This window comes from Anguilla anguilla, chromosome 1 (assembly GCF_013347855.1).
Source record: "Anguilla anguilla isolate fAngAng1 chromosome 1, fAngAng1.pri, whole genome shotgun sequence".
In the NCBI taxonomy this organism is placed as follows: domain Eukaryota; kingdom Metazoa; phylum Chordata; class Actinopteri; order Anguilliformes; family Anguillidae; genus Anguilla; species Anguilla anguilla.
The window spans coordinates 67648636-67665829 of record NC_049201.1 but is presented as its reverse complement, the minus strand read 5'-3'; positions in this window follow the sequence as shown (position 1 = coordinate 67665829).

The following is a 17194-nucleotide window of genomic DNA, read 5'->3' as shown; positions in this document are numbered from 1 at the left end:
TGCAATGTGTCTCTGTCATCTGTTTTTACTTTAAGTACTTCTCAATAAAATATATTAGTGCATTATAATTAATTGCTTTCTTGACATCATATTATATTAATCTAAAAAGCCAACCATTTTCATTTTCAAACAGCCATTAATTCTAAATTCCCATGGGTGTTTACATCAATTGGAGCGTAAATACAATGTTTTGTTGTAATAAACATAAAAAAAGAAAATAAACTACCAGCAAGCATCCAGGGATAATCAGCTTAGCGTGTGGTCCACTTGCAGCTGAGCTTATTAGACACGAGATGCTGTTTCAATCCTCCTTCACAAAGTAGCTTTGACAAACATTATTGAATGCGCTGATATTAGGGCTTTTGTTTTTGTTTCTGAAATAGAGTAGATCTAATCCAATTTGAATATTATTTGAGTTCTCGAGGAAATAAATGTCTCACATCACTTGAGTGTTAATTGGAACTTCCAAAAAGGGCTAAAACATTTCATGGAAGGGAAATTGTACATAATACAATTATGTTTGCTGGAAACATTAAAATATAACTTTGGTTGTCATGACTTTTTGCCTAAAACTTCAATGTGTTTATTATAATTATATATAACTCATATTTCATGCCACTTCTGAAACAAAGGCCAGTGTAAATCATAGCTGACCGTCTTAGCTGGCACAATGGCTATTGATATGATATTTTTCAAATGATACATTAAACCAATGTGATAAATGCTGCACCTAAACCTATACCCTCAATGACTCACAAATTCATAACTTTTGGACAATAACTCGAGCCTGCAGTTTCAGCTCCTAATTGTGAAGCATCAGTCTTTGCAAAGAATTCACTCGTGCACTCACAAAACATTACTGAGCTGTACATTGAAATTTCAAAAGAAAGAATGTATGTATGTCACAGATTTATTGATTGATTTCGAACTAGATTGAGTTGTGGATGGGGAGGGTATGATATTTAAATGTTTTGTTTCACAATTTATTACAAATACAAATGTAAAGAATGTATCTTTCTCTTGGCATTTGTTTTTAATAAATATGAAGCCGGCTCTGAAAAAAGATATCCATTTTTATTTAACTAAATTAGATTTGGTGGATTTTGGATTTGGAAGGATGAACCTCATGTGTCTCAAATGAAATTACTATCCACACTGCTATGTCTTTCAGTTGCCGTGGTTACCCGAGGGCACCATTGAAGTTCCAGCTTCCTTCATTTCAGTGACTGCAAATATTGAGTGATGTTGATTTTTTAAAGCAAATTTTCATTGCAAACAAGCAAATAAATACATAGAATGTAAAACTTTTATTCTGTAATATGTACCCATGCCTGCAAATGGAATTGTACATGCTTGGCCATATGTGATCCATTAATAAATGAATAATACATTTGTGAAAACATGGGTCCAATATATTAGTCTAAACAATTAAGAGAAAATAGTTTAAAAAAATAGTTTCCCCACTGGGTCAATTGGCTATTTCCCTCGTGGTTTTGAGGCATTTAGACAAATAAATTAATGTTTCTTTTTACTAAAATAATTTGGGAAGATAAAGTAATATTGATTTATTATGCTTATAGTTAGATTCTAGGGTCACTTAGAGTATTTTCATGTTGAACAAAAATAATGGCAAATTAGCAAATTCTGTATTTGATTCAATACCCTACTGCTTCATTGGTCTGTTTATACCTACTCTTGAAGCTTATCCAAATTCCAAAAATATTTAGTTTGGAGCATCTACCTGAAATAATGCGAAAACACTTGGAATAATGCAAAACAAAATAAATTGCAAGCCACCATCCCCCCAGCATCTGGATATTATGTATTCTTTGCATATATATTTTTGTTGCTAGTGTAATGATAGGAATGCTGGGATGTGATGATGAAAGTGCCACCTGCTGTTGTGCCTGTGCATCTCGGACAGGTGGTCCCTGCAGGAATGAAACTAACCACCGGAGGGCAGGATTTGACAGTGACATATTAAACATAAGTGTGGTCACGTGCAACACTCTGCTGCCCCCATTTCTGTATTGTGATACAATGGTAATAATATGATCTGTTGTATCAATACTATTGAATGCTGTTACACAGGTATGGTGTAGTGTGATCACATACACAGATTTCAAAGTGACTTCTGGTTGGGTCATGCTTGAAAAGGATTTTAAAGGAAACTTTGAAGTTATTCCCTAAAACAATGGCAAAATACACATAACAATAATTAGATTATTCTGACTTTGAACAAGCAAATATGGATTTTTTTTTTGTTAACAAACAACCATGATGGGTTGAATGTACCAAGCAAAAAAGCTTGCTTTGTTCGTACATTTCACCCTGACATATGCAGCTAGCACATTTCAAAAGAGAGAGCATTTTAATAGAGGTGGCAAACCATTTAAAGAGGTATGCGTGATGCAGGAGTAAAAGCTTGACACTTCACATACAGTATTATCACACACTGAGTGATGGGGCCTTTTTTCAGCATGTAAAGGGCACAGTGGTTTTCATTGAGGGATTATTCATAATTATAGCAATCAGAGCGGCTTGGGCAGCAAGAGGCACGGACATTTCAACTGGGGAAGAATCACTTCCCTGCTCCCTAGTAATTGACTTTACAAACAAAACAGGACATTTACAGGTCAATTAGACTTGTTAAAACTCTTCTCCCTTTCTGCCATGTGTATGTACTATGCACAGGTCAGTCTTTCAAACCACAATGACTTGTTCTGTCCTAAACTCAATAAACCTGCTCTCAATGGCATCCTGGCTTTAAAACCACCAATAGTTCAATTATAACCACAACCTCAGTAATAACACTTAGCAATGTCTGTCATGTGCTTCCAGAAACCTTATAGTGGGAACTCTATAAGGAACTCTATACTAACCTTGTTAGTGATTACACCAATGAAATGCGAAACAGTTTATAAAAAACATGTTCCCCTATACAGCACAACAATCACTTGTGTTTGAAGCAGCTAGCCTTGCAGAGTAGCAAATCAGAGACACTGTTATTTAGATATTTATCCTCTTTCATTAGTTGGACAGCAAAATTGCTACAACAGGGGGCTCGTGGGTGGACCATACAGGAGATGAACTGCTAATCTGTGGAAGAAAAATTTGGCCTGTCCAGAAAAGAGGGAGATTTAGAACAGCCAGCTATTTAAAGCCTCAGAGTGCTTAAAAATCATTTTGCACTGAATCAAATTTTACTCCACGCCAACTAGACCTGATTTAAAGAATCCTCATAATTAAACCCTTGTGAATGTAATATTGACAAATAGACCACGTAAATATGTAGCGAGTGGTGTTTTCTCTTTGGACCAGAGTGACCATTGCCCAATTCCTTGTATTCGGCATACCAAGAAGCTAAAATATGAAGCTCATATTTATGGCAAAAGGGACTTAAAGCATTTTGTTGATCAAGCATTTTCGCATGACCTTTTTCATAGTGATATTGGCACAGTACGTAGTATTCCAGAGCCTGTACTAGCTTTTAGACATTTTAGTAATGTTTTTAATTTTCTTTCTAATATGCATGCCTCCTTCACAATATTGAGGGTAAAAAACAGAAACAATCCATGGTTCTCAGCTGAGCTCTGATTTGTTAAGGGAAAGTGATCTAGCATGGGCCACGGCACACGCATCCAAATCCTCAAAGGACTGGCAGGCCTTTGGAATACATGCGTTAGACAAAAAAGGCCAAAACATTATATTTTGTTGAGAGTCTGATTGTCAGGGTAATCCTGTAAAATTTAGAAAAACTGTTAAAGTGCTAAACAATGTACAGGTTTCTTCTCTACAATATCATTTCATTTTGGATTCTACAATTGTATGTCATCTCTGCCCTGTAACACTGCAAAGAAAGAAACTCAAACAACCAGTGTTGAATAAGCTTATCGAGTTACATTTTTCATTGAGGTTATTCTCTGTATCTGAGGTATGTCAAGAATAAATGGCTATTCATCAAAAAAAGCTAATGGTGCTGATTCTCTTGACCCAAGATTGCTTTTGCTGGCATCTCCCATTTTGGCTTTACCATCGATATACATTTCCATTCTGGGGGAAGTATTCCTGTCCGGAAAATGGCATATCTCTCAGCTTTATTTAAAAATGGTTGAGGTTAGTGACCGAAATGACTACGGCCCTACCTACATGCTCTCTTGCTTTTTGAAAAATTGGTCAGTAGCTAAGTTTGATCATATTTGTCTTCTAATAGTAGTTTAAACTCTTAGCAGTCTAGTTTAAGGCCTAGACACAGTACTGTGACTAGTTCATGTAAAATGGTCAATAATATCATTTGTTCACTTGCCTTATTTATTGATTAATGGAAAGCCTTTGATACGGTCGATCACACTGTTCTTTTAGATAAGTCATAGTAATGCCTGTGAGTGGTTTGAGGGTTATCTTATATTGGCAGATGGGCATCAATCTAGTTTTCAGGAAATGTCTAAAGTGGTCCCCCAGGGTTCTATATTAGGTCCTTTGTTCTTTACTTTACACATAAATAATGTGGAATCAGTGAATACAAATACTTATGTTCATTTCTATCCAGATGATACCATTATTTACACTTCAGCACTCTCAGATTATAAAGCTTTAAAAAATTTACAGGCTGAGTGCTCTGTTAGGCCATTCAGAGTGCTCTGTTAGATCTTAAAATTGTGCTTAGCCCAGCCATGTCAAATTATATGCTCTTTAGTAGATCTAAAGGAAAATATCTCAGAAATTGTAGTATTCATACAATTGATGGTTGAAAATTTTAGAGAACACAGTGTTATAAGTATTAAGGTATCTGGTTAGATGAAGATTAAAAATACATGTTGAAGAGTTTTTGTGGAGAAAAAACTGAAATATACATGGGTTTTTTTTCTACAGGAACAAAGTGCGTAATAAGTTCTAGTTTATAAGTTATTCAAAAAAAAAACAAAACATTTTTGTCTGTGTTGGATTATATGGCTGTAATCTACATTCATGCATCGGTCAGTACCCTCAAACCCCTTGATGCAGTGTATCATAGTGCACTCATGTTTATTATAGGTGATAGCTTTAGAACACATCACTGTACACTGTGTGAAAGTAGGCTTGACCTCCCTTAGAGCTATAAGAGAATGCCACTGCCTTATATTCATTTGCAAAGCGATGTTAGATAAGCTACTATCTTATATCTGTCCTCTTATTCAGTTTAGATCTAATTGAAGGGCATACTTGCTGCCAGGATTATTTTACTCTCTATAACCCTCATATGAATACTGAATTAGGGAAGCTTTCTTTCACCTTCTACGCAGCTTTTAAATGGATTCAGTGAAAGGTTACCCGCAAATTGACTGATTAGCATTGAGGGTTTCAGGTTTCTTTCTAAAAAAATGTCCTTCCTTTTCATAATGTATTTGCTTTTTTCTGTAGCTTTTTTCATTCGCTCAATTTCTGTGGTATTTTAATGTGTTGTGTATTTGTTGCATTGTTGTATTCTCAGGGTATCATGTAAAAGAGAACTTTGCTCTCAACTGGCCTCCTCATTTAAACAAAGGTATCTTATCTTGTCTGTCTGTCTGTCTGTCTGTCTATCTATCTATCTATCTATCTATCTATCTATCTACTGATCTACTGTAAACACCTTGAACCTTGAACCTATGGCATAAATCTTGAATAATCATACCCATAAACTCCAATGTTTTTTTTTTCTTCCTTTTTAATCACAGCACATTCAGTCATGCCAGTAACCTTTTTCTGGATAAGCATAAGTGCAATATAGCAACTCTGCCATTAGATGACAGCATAACGCCACTGTAAAACTGACACTGCACATCTGACACTTAACGTTTTAACACAAATTGCAATTTTCAGAGGCTTGCGGGTACAAATCATAACCAAATAAAATACCTGGATATTTACAGTTAAGGCTGTCCCAGTTAAGGCTCATAATTCTTTCTGGATAGTCAGTGATGGGAAATCACCATGGAATTCTAAGTGACAGTACCAGAAGTGTATACAGGAAGTGGACCAGCATTTCATTTCCTGAAGTGATTTCCTGGTAGAGTATGTGCCTTTCTGTTCATAGCAGCACTTATCCTGTACCACACTGACAGTGTCATTGCAATCACTTGGGTTATTCATTGCTAGCATTGTTGTGCTTGATTTGAAATAATCCTGGGCAGAGATAATATGAAAATACAGCAATTCAAAGTTTTAAGTTTCATCAAATGCTGTGCCAACACAAACAAGAGGTAGATTCGATTTGACTGGAAGTCCATTGATCTGAAAATAACCAGAACATGCCTGCTGTGATCATATAATTTCAATGTTGGAAACAAGGAAGTGCAAAGAAAATTGACAAAAGGATATACCAAATTCCAAGTCTGGCCTAAATTCCAGAGTGACTGTCAGTGATGTTCTTTATTTTATACAGATAAGTATTTGTATTAATGATGATGGTGCAGTTAACCATTATTTCACAATTTGCACATTCAAGATCTCGGCTTTATTTAGCAAATTATCAGTGCATACTAAAGCCAAAATATGAATAAACATTTCTACATTTCTGAAATCAGTGGTTATTTCTTGGTCTAAATTACGTGGACTGTATTCACTATATTTGTAATGAAGTGAAGACTTTAAAATAAGTTTTAAAAAGTTTAGTGCAGCTATTTAAAAACTGAATTGTCTGAACAAGCTCACTTTCCACTTCTACAGTTGTCAATCTCTTTTCAATCAGGAAAGTGATTATCCTTCCGGATAGTCACTGCGGTTTCATTTAAAAAATGAATCAATGTAAAAAAAAAAGAAAAAAAATTAAATCATTTTGTAGGAGGAAAAGAGGTTCTGAACCATTAGGTGCACATAAGGGCTTTCTGTTAAAAGACCTAATTGAGTGTCAATGAGAGCCTTCGTCCATAGGCTCAAACCACTGCGTCAGCAGTACCAGGTGAGCGAAAAAAAAAAAAAAAGATAAAGTTTGGTAAATGAAGGAGTCACTGAAGGCGGAAGTAATGAGTGGTTTTTAATGAGGTCAGTGTTGGCCGATTCACAGGAGGCTGAGAGGGAGTTACGCTGGGTAATGAAGGGGAATGAGCGCTGCGGATAAGTCATCCTCAAGCCATGTCCACACGCTGCACATTTCTGCCCCTCAGTTCAAACACGAGATGTTTTAATCTTTACCCATTAGCATTGCTAATATGTATTTTTGTAATGATCCCTTTATTTGCCTTGGTCAACTGGGAGACGCTACTGTATCTGGTCACACAGGTACACTGGAAAAATCATATTCGGGAGATGCACTTAATACATAGCAACACTTGCTCAAATCCACAAAACCTTGGACCTGTGTTTATAAAAATACATTCGTATGAAAGAATAATTTCTGAAGAAGGCCCTTTATACTCACTGTTTAAAAACTATATACCTTCCTAAACAATACAATTATAATATTGAATTCAATGTGATTTTTCTGAAGTAATCTCATTGAAAGCAAAGTATTCAGTAAAGTATGAATTATATATTAATGTATTAGTCTATCTAACAGATGTGCTTATCTAAGATGTTGCATAAATATTTAATGCATTTAGATTACAATGAATTACAACAGCAGTGATATAAATGTTTTATTATAGAATATAGAGCACAGTAATTAGGGATTTTGCCATTTCCTATCGTTAGTGTGCTTGATTGAAGTTCCTATTGAAGGAAAGTGACATTTCTTTGAGAACATACAGTAGTACATACACTGGCTGGCAAATGTATTCAGAACCTCCCTTACGGAGATTAAATATTCTGAAATCATATTGAAATTCTATTACGCTTCACAATATAGGGGCAAATGTACAAATGATTTCTAATTTCAGATATAGAAATATATATTTCTTAAAATACACTGCAATTAATTTTCAGTGCTTTGCGTACTGTTCTTTTGCAAGGATAACTACTAAATCATGATCTGTTGTGTTTTATAATCTTTCTGATCTGGATGAAAAAAAAAGATTTTTCAGTTCGTTTGCTCTGTGCCTGTGGACTTCAATTCAAACGACACATTTTTGATTGGGTTCAAGTCGAGAGACTGAGATAGCCATTAAAAAACAGCTGGTGGTCAGCTAACCATTCCTTGGTTACTTTTTGGTGTCATTGTCTTGCTGAAAAATTTGAGCTTTGCGGCTAAGGAAACAAGGTGTTTGGAGTATGTCTCGGTACTTGCTAGAGTTCATGATTCCAACACAAACCATATCAACAATTCACCACTATATTTCATCCTGGGTATGTCGTTCTTTGATGTTAAACCCACTGCTGGTGTGCATGGTCCAAAAGCTAAATTATTGGGTCCCATTTGACCATAATGTGTGGTTACATTTGAAGTTCCAGTGCCACCTAGGAAATTCCAGACACTTATTTTAGTTTATTGCCCTTAGAGGAATTTTTGGCAATCCTTCCATAAAGCCAATTGGTGTGGAGGTGGCATTTGATGGTATATTTAGAGACTCTGTACACTCAAGATGTTACCAAGTTTTGTAGATGTCTAACTGTGACTATTTTTAGCATATAGGAAAGCTCCTAACCTGTAAAGTTAATTTTACAGAGCCTTCTTTGCTCATCTTTCTCAAGGGTGTGAATCATTTAAGAGGGCACTGTAGTTAGAAGTTAAAAATAAAAGGAAATTGAATTAAAAATCTCAAATGAACTCTATATTAAGCTGTGAAATTCCTTCTCAATTAGTTATCCTGGGAGTATACCCATTAGGAGTATGCTCTGAGAAACGTGAAGGGAAATATCATGACAAATTCAGACAAAAGTTCAAAATTAGTTCTATAGATATAGGAATTATTTTCACCAATAAGCTTCTCCAATGAAAAGCTGTGAGGAATTTCAAAGTGAGCATATCATTCTCCTTTATACAGTATATTTCAATTATTGCCAAAATATTGCTTCGCTAACTTCCCAGACAACAAAAATATGTGCCTACATGCATACACATATGGTACAATAGGAAAAAAGACTGTTAGTTGCAAAAGAGACAAATTGTTTAATCTGAGCACACTGTGAAGTTGAATTCATGACAGCATATTCACTGTGAAAAAAGTGAAAATGAATAATTTGAGTATATGTAGTTATGTGTAATACAACAGTGAACTGGGATAGTTAATTATTAGCAAGTGTGGCACTGCTGCCACTACTTATAAAGTATGCCATTATTTCTATAACTTTTTAAACAGCATCTGTTTATGAATTCATTGCCATCCTTACAATTTTTCACAAAAAATATCCGGAAGGATGAGCTGATATCTGCCCTCCTTGTGTATTTTCCCTGCTTTATTCAAAGAGGGGGAAAGCAGAGAAGGTTAGAAATAGAGATGGTAGATCACAGTGGAGAAAGTGCCATGGTGGGAATCGAACCGTGGGCCACGCGGGGATTCCAATATGGTCGGCCACCCGAAGGACTACATCACGTGGCCTCCCTACAAAGCACTCCATTTAACACTCAGAATTTGTATTAGCACGGCCCCTGATCTACAGTCTGCAACTCTTAACCATCTTCCGGCCCCATCACAGATGTACGACAGGACTGATATTGCATTCCTCTGCTCAGCACTACAATGGCACTATAAGAGCCTTTGAGCACGGATCAGAATATCCTCAGCAGGCCGTGTGAGGAACAGTGTGCTTTGACAGCCACTAACAGCCCATGATGGGAACACTCAAGCTGTCATGTCACATTTCTTCAGATCCCTTTCCATGCACATTCCCTCCTCAGTGGCTAGAGTTTAATGGATTTTGTAAAAACAAAACAATAATGCCAATGCCAGTCCTTTGATAGCAATTGCAGAAAGTGCTCTGTAGCCTGAATTGATATCTGGGACTGTGGTGCTTCATTTTTGCATACTCTGAAGATATAAGCAGCTATAAGAACATAAGCAGCTGCAGTGGTTGTGTGGGTGATGTTTTTCATGGTGAACACACTCCTGGTTTAAAGCAGTTTGAACCAGCTTGATGCTGGGTGACATCCAGATTGCTGACAATGTATTGGCAGGATTATGGCTGCGGAGGCAGCAACTGGGGTTGGGTGACATTTAGGACAGCTGCATGGTGTGAGGAGGGCAGGGGTGGAGAAGAGGGGTGGATGGGTTTGGGTGTTGGAAAAGAGAAAGGAAGAAAGAGAGTGGTAGCGAGAGAGAGAGAGCAACAAAGAGAAAAGTAGAGGGAAGGACAGCGACAGGTGTCATCTTGTCTCTGTGCGAATGTATCAAATGTGCTGAGCACAGCCTACTACTCCACTGGAACTGACCGGATCGAACTGGTGGCCAGTCCCCTCCCCCCTGCCCTGAATGGGTGGTGTGCCACAGTGCGGGAGAGCCAGACGTGCTGGGAGTACTGCATGCCCACCGGCTGACCTCAGCCAGTACTGTAACCAGTCAGTGCCCAGCCCAGCGAGTAACCTGATGCCATAGTGAAAAGGTCAGAGTGCTGGACCAGAGAGCTGGCACAAGAAGGTAACCAAAAGCATGGGATCTTTCACCAAGGCATGCATTTAGAAACACCTGCTCTATTTAGAGCTCCATGGGGTTTTCATGGAGCATCTTAAAGTAGGATAGCTGATCTAGGATTAGGCTCCTCATGTCCATATCCTAACCTTTTCCATTAAACTCTATAAGACATAATTTATCTTAGATCAGCACTCCTGCTGTGAGGTGCTTTAAGAATTCAACCATCAAAGAAGAAAAAAAAAAAGGGGGGGGGGGGGGGCAGTAAAAAAGAAAAACAGGAATTAATTAAGGCCAATCGGAAATGTCTCCTGATTTAAAGTCTCCTGAGTTACTTACACCCTATTGGCCAAAACAGGTCCTCAGATCTTTAGAAAAAGGTTTTTGCTTTGTCCCCATTTTAGAATTGAAAACAAATGGCAATGTAGCTTTCTCTGTCCAGCCCCCCAGACTGTAGAACTCTTTACCAGAAAATATCAGGGCCTCACAGCTGGTCTTTAATTCAAAATCCCTTAAATATTTAAAAATGTACCTTTTATTCCATTTAATTACTTTCTTATTTTTCCTTTATTCATGTTAGTTTCATTGTATGCCTTTTAACTTTAATTTCAATTTCTCACTAGACTGTACCAGCCTTGTTTTATCTCTCTTTAAGTTCATCAAAGTAGTAGTAGTATTAAAAACAGCTTACATTCCTCAGACCATAAGTTCATGAAAATATAGACGTCTACAGAATTTTGTCAGAATATTTAATCCGACTGAAATCAATGAATTGTGAATGATTATGTACAGATACGGTTCCACACTGAACACCACATTATAGATGAATGTATGATATGACATACATTGCACGTCACATTTAAGAAATAGAGAATCAAATATTCTGTAACAGCGGACATTTGTTCTCATTGTGTCAGTGAAGAGCCCAGTACGTGTGTTTGTGTGTGTGTAAAGGTCTCATTCATCTTGCTGAGAAGCCAGCATACCTGGGCTGATTGTAACACCTCACAGAGGGGAAAAAAACAACTTTTTTCTTTAATTTTTTTCCTTGGGATTTTTTCCTTTGATGTTGTCTGTCTCTAGTGCCTTTTCTTCGGCCTCTTCTTTGAAGCGCATAGGACTCCTGGTGTGTGTGTGTGTGTGTGTGTGTGTGTGCGTGTGTGCGTGTGTGCATGTGCGTGTGCGAGACAGACAGCACTAAGGAACTATGCTTGTTCTGGTTATATCAATTACCTGCCGATCGAGGCACTTAACCTAGATTGCTTTCAAATAACATCCACTTGATTTCTCTTTAGTCAACACAAAACACCAGGACATTCTTTGACTTTTCAAAGTCATAGAAAGGCAGTTGAAGTTTCCTAGGACAAAGATTATGCATCACTTGCTATGGTGCAATAAAATGATAAAACCTTCAAGTGTACATGAGGAATGTTTCCATGTTTTTGTTGCTGTTATTTATTTTTGGTACAAGAAGCCCTTTAAAAGAAGCTGCCTTGTCATCAAAAAAAGACAGCCTTGTCTTCCTTATACTGTTTGCGCCTCATTCAAAAACTCTGTGGAGACTGTGGCCCCCTTGGCCCCTCTGTAAGTCATTTTTGGAGACCATCCAAATAAACTCTGTGGCCCAACTGTAAAAATACTTACTGTAGACACTACACACAGCTTTTGGCTTTGGAATAAGATTTTTAGTGCTTTTTCTGGACACATAAATCTGTGAACACGGCATATTTTCCTCCGCAGAATTTACAAGGATTAGTTTCAGGTGGCCTGGCCTTAAATATCCCCCTCAAAACGTGGAACGCACAGATTTTGGTGTGGGTTGCTTTCCAGCAGGCAGTCCTCCAAGAATATATGTCACTGTCAGTGTGGAGGAAGTAGCTGGGATGAGATGACATGTGCCTTTTCAATATAAACGCAACATAGAACCGGCTGAGGACAGTTGGTTAAGTCAGCAACTGTGTAAGTCCGGGACAGCCTGTCCCCTTTTCCAGCCACCGGACTCTTCTGAGTAAGGTGAACAATATTCAGCAATCTCTGGTACTTTGATAAGAAGTCCTCTCTCTCTGCACATTGTAGAATTGACTTTTTGATATTAATTTGGCTGAAAGTACAGGAACACTGAGTATCCAAACTAGTCTGTCAATCCATTAATGGAATTGGTATTTATATGCATTACTTGCCATGATCAATCTCCCCCAGGCTTCAATGCTTCCTGCCTCAAATGGAAGACTTGCTATTAATGCTTTGCAGTTAAAATGATTACAATTGCACAGAGCTAATGCTTTCGTGACTTCAATTCAGCAAAAAGCATTTCTCAAAATGTCAAACAAAAAGCAACGTGTGTACAATGTTAAACAAGGAAAATGTACATCCATTTTAACAGGGCATTCATTCTGTAACTCAGGATGTTGTAGACTGTATAATTTCACATTAACCTATTATCCTAAAACACTGACTTTTTTCTTTTGCAGACCAGCAGTGTTGACTCATAAATTGGGGGTGTTGTTAATTCAACTCGAGCAGAGTTTATATGACTTAACTTTGAGCATAGTGTACTCATATGAACTCTGTAAGAGTTGATTTAACACTGAAAATTTTACTGTGCGGCTACAGTTAAAAGCTCTCTCTGAATGATCATTGACTCAGGGTTCTATCAATTAGTGGTGAGTGACTCCTTGGTCCACTGTTATTGGTTGTTGCTGGCAACAGACAATTCAAAGAGAGCATGTCACAAACATCAGGCCACCACAATGTCGATCCCTCAGAGGCAGCCAGCTGAATCAAACATGGAATAGGCACCCTTTGACACAGAGAAAGTATCATAGCTGACAGGAATTAATTGCGTCTATTCCCCATTATTAATGCTTGACTCATTACACAAGATGTTCACCTGCCAACCTTTTAAAAGTGTGAACTCTGATTTACCATGAAGAAAGTAGACATTAGGAGCCAAAAGGCTGGAAGAGAGAAATAAGTATTTTATTTTTTGCAATAAAGCACGTTAATACATCAGTTTTATATCTAAAACAATTGTTTTCATTATCATATTTTCTATCAAACCATGTGCAATATTTTTATTGACCAGACAAAACCAAAATAACTCCCTTCTATAATTATTTAGTCACTCAGCTACACAATTGACAGGGATATTGACAGGTTCCATCCAGATCGGTATTAGGCAGGACATAGAGGGAAAGGAATAGAAAGAAGGAAGAAAACAAGGAATTAAATGGGATTACATCTGTTGTGAAACCCAGATCAACATTCCACCTCCATGCTTTACATACTCTTTTGACAACTAAAACCATTTTGTTTTGACAGGTCTGGGAGAAAAACAGGGTCTGCAACTCTCATTCTGTTTTTTGGTTCAGACATGATAAATTTTGATGTCAGCATTCTTTATATTGTTGTGAGTGCAGATGTGACAGGAATGATAAGCCTTGCACGGCAGTTCTCATGACTTCACTGTAGCAGACGTTCCAGAAGGAACTGTGGGGGGGTGGGTTATGGCTCCAGAAAGGGCTTTTAAAGGAAGAAACAAAAAGAAATGTACAAATTTTGAAATCTGATTGATGAAGATAGCTATGTACTCTGGGCCCTGCACTTTATATTCTAATTTGGCTGCTTCCTTTCAGCTATTTCAATAGACAGTCAGAGAGACAGACAGACAGACAGATAGATATCCATTGGTACGAGATTCCTATGAATATACCTTATTTTTCACAGTTAATATGACTGTACCCATTACATAAGGATTTAATGAGATTTTCTTAAGTGATGGAATATATCATTAAGGATTAAGTGTTTGTCGAAAAGTACTGTTAGGGCAGTCAGGATGAAGTCAAGCAGACACAGATTTAGCTCAAGTTTTGTTAAGAAAGCATTGTTTCTGTGCTGTCAAAGCAATTTTTCTTTGGAAGAGTTAGCTGGCTGACTCGGAGGATATAGAGTGACAGAAAATAAGACTGCTTTGTTGATATGGCAGCAGATGCCAGTCACATTTTATTTCCAGTGTTTTGCCTGAAACTACCGGACATCACACATCTCTGGCATTATTGTGCCTGGCACTGAAGGTACCACTGTGTATGAGCCCATGAATAAGACCCATGGGAGAGAACATCATCTTATTATTCCTATAACACTATACATGCATGAAACAAAGACTTAATTCTTCTAAATTGGAGATCTATAGCAATACCCCAAGTATGAGATCTCAAAGCTGAGATAACGGCTGATGTTATATTATGTACCCAGTCCTTAAGCCTGAATTGGCAGGGGATTTTACTATGTTCACAATCCTGTGCATGGGATGACAGATCAGCAAGCTGTCACTCAAAAGGGTGCACACTGACAGGCCAGGGCATTGGAGACTGCATGTGATCCATAGACAGGCAAGTATTCACATGCACGCACACACTCATGAACACACACGTGCACGCACGCAGGCACAAATACACATAACACAAAATGAAGGGCCGTATCCTTTCAAAACACACCTAATTCTTTAATAAGATCAACCACATCCAATAAGTTGCCCTGCAAGCCCAACTAATAAATTGCAATTAAATTTCTGTTCAGTGTAAGTATTTAAATAGGTTATCTTGACTTTGCAGTGGCTGCAGACTCCCAGTGTGAAAACATTGTAAACAAATTACACCTCACTTCTTTTAAGAGTGAAGGACGGTACTCATCCTCCATCGGAATCCATTAATTGTATGCTGGGCCTCATCTCAGCCAATTATTCTTCATGAAAAGCTACCCCCAAAGCTAACAGTCATGATTACCTAATTGGAACTGCAGATAATTAACACAAGCTAATCAATAGTGCCCTGTTAGAAAGGCTTCAGTCAACTTTCAAAATCTGGTTTGTTCATATTCAGTGTGGTACTTTCGACAAAGCACAACCTTCGCTGAAGACAAAATGGGGGATAATGGTTACAGAAAAATCAATTCTAATTTCTACTGCTACACAAATTATTTTCAAAGCCAGACATTGCAGAAAAATGGAAGCCTATAATCCTTGATTTCAAATCCATACTGGATTTGTTTTCTTATAATTATTGTTGTATATCCATATACTGTTTAGTTTAATGAATGCATATAACTTATGGCAGGATAAAAAATAACTGGATGGCACATTGGCCTCTAATTCTTATCAAATGAAAGTTTGAGTATAATCAAAACCACCCCTTATTCCTATTATAGGCTGAATGTGAGGCTATGGTTGAAGGCAAGTGTGACCAATGCATGGGTGCAGAAGATCTGATGTGTGGGGGTAGAAGCGTCATTAAACATTTTAATTACCATCACCATCAAAAGCTTTGAGATATACATATACACACACACACATATACAGTGTATATATATATATATACACACATACATATATATATATATATATATATATAATTTATGTATATACATATACATAAATAATTTCAACAATAAAAATTTTATGTATAATGAGATAATGTAATAAATGTGTCACGTGGTTTCATTTGTCCAAAATGAACATATGGTGTGTTTCCTTGTGGTACTCACAGCTGTATGTCATCTAATCATACATCATCAGCACTGTTCTCTTTACCTCAGGCTATTATTTGATAGAAAACAGCTAAGCACCATGCCAATCTCCGTTTCCTGTGGAAAATGCAGCTTGTGAACCATATCAGATGGCTTTCTAATTTTAACCAGCTGATTTACAGATTTTTTGTGTGACAAATTAGATGGCACATCTTTTAACACTATAAGGTTGTCTGAACATCACTGCCACACGTGTGCATGAAAGTTGCTAATTTGTGATTAAGACAGTAGCCATAAAATGTTCAAATTGCTTTTAAACACTTCACCTGGGTATAATACAAGCCAAATTTGTTATCTGTTATCAAGGCACGCACAGAAAAAGCAGAATAGACAGAGTAGAGGTTAAAGAAATGGAAAGAAACAAACACTGTCATTGTTGATAATCATTAATGTGGTTGTTCAGAGGATAGTATAGATATAATTAGGGGCAAATTTTGATAAAGATATAATATCGCAAGATGAAGTCTCCTGCAATCTGACTTGGTGAAAACGTATTACATAATAATACTGTAATGCAGTGTAATGTGTAATGCAGATGCACATTCCATACATTGCATTTAAAGTAATGTAACATGCAGAAATAACAGCAGCCATGTTGGGGCTATATGCTACAATGGTCCACAATTATCATAAATTGACTCTGAACTATACTGGCATGGGAAATTAACTTAAAATTGCACCATGGCTGCCAGTACTCTAACAATATTACAGACAAAGGTTCTGTGAATATGACAATTTTATTTTTTGTTCCTTAGAAATAAGACCCATGTTTACCCACACAATATACCTAAATAACTTCCAAATTTCCTATATGAATTGTAAAAAAAATCCATCAATAATTAAATTATTTCAGTAGACAATACATTCTTGCAAATACTTAACTGTTCATCAGTATAAATGGCATGGTACATGGACTTACTAATAAAACATTAGTCCTGTATCCTATCCTTTTAATATAAGTACATAATTACCCTTCCTCTAGCTGTGTTAACTGACTACCGGCTCTCATAAAAAACTACCCATTAAGATTTTATGTGCAACAGACACAAAGACTCATGGATCTGTATAGACTGTCAATACAATTTCACTGCATCTCACACATGTAGTTTAAAATGTTTCTGAATGCAAAGGAAAACTGTCAGCTAGACCTG